Source organism: Silene latifolia, unplaced genomic scaffold (assembly GCF_048544455.1).
Source record: "Silene latifolia isolate original U9 population unplaced genomic scaffold, ASM4854445v1 scaffold_171, whole genome shotgun sequence".
NCBI lineage: Eukaryota > Viridiplantae > Streptophyta > Magnoliopsida > Caryophyllales > Caryophyllaceae > Silene > Silene latifolia.
In genome coordinates, this window is record NW_027413148.1 from 249,858 (window position 1) to 253,820 (window position 3,963).

Here is a 3,963-nt window from a genome sequence, read left to right on the forward strand (position 1 = left end):
GTGAGGAGGAACGTAAGCTTGTTGCTGCTGCGGAGGAGGGGTAGGATTAAGCACATTCTAACTAGTCCATCTCAAATTGGGATGGACTCCACTCTGATTGTTATAATAGGAACCTCCCTGCCTATATTGCTGAAAGGCAAGGACTTGTTCCTTCTCAGTTCGACAGTCAACAGCAGTGTGACCGTCATTACTCCCACATCTCTCATAAGTAACGGCTTCTTGTCTAGTCAACAAGTGAACCGTCTGTTGATCACCAACACTCTACTATTCTAGCTTATCAAAACGGGCATTCATGGCTTCCAGCTGAGCCACAACTGCACTATTTACTGAAGAAACACTACGAATACCTCCTCTTGGATTCCCATACTTAGCACAATGGGTAGCCATTTCCTCTATAAAGCCCCATCCCTTGTCATCGTCATTGTTCTTCTGAAATCGCCCATTAGATGAGGCGTCCAATATAGCATGGTGGTCATCATACAACCCATTATAAAACTGGTTGCATAAAAACCACTGATCAAACCCATGATGAGGAAGAGACCTCACCAACTTCTTAAAACGGCACCAAGCTTCATACAAGTTCTCGTCAGGTGTCTGCTTAAAAATTGTAATTTTCCCTCTCAGCTGATTAGTTCGTTGTGGAGGAAAATACCTTTTATAAAAAGCAGGGGCCAAACTCTCCCAGTCAGTAATACCGGCTGCAATTCGATCAAGATCAGTGAGCCATTTACGGGCCTCATCGGTCAAAGAAAAAGGAAACAGGACCTCCTTAATCTTATCGTGGGTTACTCCCTTAGTAGCGGGAATGGTAGAGCAATAATCAGTGAAAACCTTCATATGTTTACGCGGATCTTCACCCGCCATGCCTCTGTACTGGTTTCGTTCGACCAGGTTAATGTAAGATGGACGTATGTCAAAAGTGTTGCCATCCTCGGTCGCAAGCTTTTAACCTTTAGGGATCAACGCAGCTGTGGGCTCTGAATGACTCGCGATATTAGGCATCTTCACTGGCTTGACGGCAGAAATATAATTGTCTTCTTCACAAGACAGGACTTCTACAAAAAAGAAGTGTTCTAGCTCCGGTTCAATAGTACTCAAGACTTCCTTTTAAATTTTCCTTTACATTGTTATTCTATGACGAAAGGTCCTTTCTGGCTCAGGATCAGGTAGAACTAATTATGTCCTGTTAGTCCTGGGCATAAACATCACTGAAGGAAATAAGTGAGAAATGTCTCAAGGAATTAAAAATTCCCTGAGACTAAGAGAGATAAACGAAACAGAAACAGACAAATAGGCTATTGCCTCCCCGGCAACGGCACCAAAATTTGATACGGTCGTTATGTACCAAAAATAAATACCTAAATATAACTAACAGAAGCTAGAGATAAGTAGGGTCGATCTCCACAGGGAGGCAAGATATCTATCTGTAAGTCCGTCTATCTAGTCACAATTGGGGGTTTTGAATTTTGTTTTCTAAACTACTAAAGATTAAAAGCAAGAGAAATAGAGACAAGCGCGATAAAGCAAGAAAATTCGAGATATGTAAACAGATAAAAGAGGTATGTCAGGATTTCGGTTCACCATGGCAGTTCATCGACTCAATCATAAATAGCCTAGATAATGTACTGTGAGAAGGGCAAGGGAAAAGGCCTTCCGGTCCGCTATCCACCCTAGATTTCCACTAACTTAACATCCGTCCTCATTAGAGTAGTCTACTGTTCATAGCAGGTCTGTTTATTCCAATCTTCTGATCCAGGAACAAAGTTAACCAATTTAAATTTATTTAGAAGCGTGAACTCATCTAAACATGTTACAATTATATTGCTATGGTGACAGATTCTCACAAATAAATCATCTAGCCTATCTATAACATCGTCACATCACTACCATGGCTCCCCTAGTCCTAACATATAAGGGTTTAGCTACTCATGCTATCAGATTTAACGATAATAACAATAAGCATACTAAGGCGAGACATAATGAACAGATTATAATAGAGATGAAACATAAACAATAGCAAAATCAAGGATAATAAACAAGAGAACGAAGATTAAGAACAAGAAAATGTATTAGATAAAGATTAAGAGGAAGAATGATTACAATCAAATGAATCCGGCGTAGAGAACAAGTAGCAGTGATTAAGAGCAAAATCCCAGAGATCAAGAGTAATTAAGAGTGTTAAGAGATTCCGAAGTTCAGAAGTTAAGACCTGTTTAAGACCTAATGACGACTTCCTTATATAGGGAAGCGTTTTTATTAACAAAATAAACCTAACACGGAACAATTAACCCGTGTAAAACAGCAAATCAATCGATCGAGGCTTTTTATTCCCCTCTATCGAGTACTTCTCCAGCAAAACTGTTTGATCGAGCACTTTAGGCTCTCGATCGAACACTCCCAGATAAGTTCCTTTCGATCGAACTCCAAAACCATTCGATCGACCATCCTCGACTGTTAAACTACTCGATCGAACTCCAAAAGCTCTCGATCCAGTAGTCATCCACTGAATCAGCCATGACTTCGTCTTGGCAGCATCCTAAGACCTCCCTTCCCGCTTTCTAAGGTACGACTTCTGCTCTAGATCTCCACCTCCTTAAAATGCATGCAAAGTGGGACGACTAAGGGATGATTCCGCTAGCTTTGGGTCCATTTTTGCAATTAAGACAAAACAAACCAAAGTAGCCGATTCGGGTCATTTTGCAATACAAAGCGATACAAATGGCATAGAAATGCGTGCAATAAAAGGCTAAAACTCTATATAAATTGCACGTATCATTTACTAATGTTCAATTGGGTATGTTGGATGATGTGTTGTATGAAAATGTTGGAAAATGATTGTGGTCGAAAGGATGGAGGCTTTTGAAAGCCTTGTTGAGCATTGTGAGGAGGAACGTAAGCTTGTTGCTGCTGCGGAGGAGGGGTAGGATTAAGCACATTCTGACTAGTCCATCTCAAATTGGGATGGACTCCACTCTGATTGTTATAATAGGAACCTCCCTGCCTATATTGCTGAAAGGCAAGGACTTGTTCCTTCTCGGTTACACAGTCAACAGTAGTGTGACCGTCATTACTCCCACATCTCTCACAAGTAATGGCTTCTTGTCTAGTCAACAAGTGAACCGTCTGTTGATCACCAGCACTCTGCAATTCTAGCTTATCAAAACGGGCATTCATGGCTTCCAGCTGAGCCTCAACTTCTCTATCTACTGAAGAAACAATAGGAATACCTCCTCTTGGATTCCCATACTCAGCACAATGGGTAGCCATTTCCTCTATGATGCCCCATCCCTTGTCATCGTCATTGTTCTTCTGAAATCGCCCATTAGATGAGGCGTCCAATATAGCAAGGTGGTCATCATACAACCTATTATAGAACTGGTTGCATAAAAACCACTGATCAAACCCTTGATGAGGAAGAGACCTCACCAACTTCTTAAAACGGCACCAAGCTTCATACAAGTTCTCATCAGGTGTCTGCTTAAAACTTGTAATTTTCCCTCTCAGCTGATTAGTTCGTTGTGGAGGAAAATACCTTTTATATAAAGCAAGGGCACAACTTTCCAGTCAGTAATACCGGCTGCAATTCGATCAAGATCAGTGAGCTATTCACGGGCCCCATCGGTCAAAGAAAAAGGAAACAGGACCTCCTTAATCTTATCCTGGGTTACTCCCTTAGTAGAGGGAATGGTAGAGCAATAATCAATGAAAACGTCCATATGTTTACACGGATCTTCACCCACCATGCCTCTGTACAGGTTTCGTTCGACCAGGTTAATGTAAGATGGACGGATGTCAAAACTGTTGCCATCCTCTGTCGCAAGCTTGGAACCTTTAGGGATTGAGGCAGCTGTGGGCTCTGAATGACTCGCGATATTAGGCATCTTCACTGGCTTGACGGCAGAAATAGAATTGTCTTCTTCACAAGACGGGACTTCTACAAATAAGAAGTGGTCTAGCTCCGGT

General features: G+C 41.6%; 1 non-coding gene across 1 annotated transcript; it reads left to right on the forward strand.

Moving 5' to 3' along the window:
* The first annotated feature begins 3,400 nt into the window (after positions 1–3,400).
* On the forward strand, positions 3,401–3,509 carry LOC141638079 (small nucleolar RNA R71). The gene has a single exon (XR_012541986.1). It is a non-coding gene; the product is annotated as a small nucleolar RNA R71 (small nucleolar RNA).
* Positions 3,510–3,963: the final 454 nt, after the last annotated feature.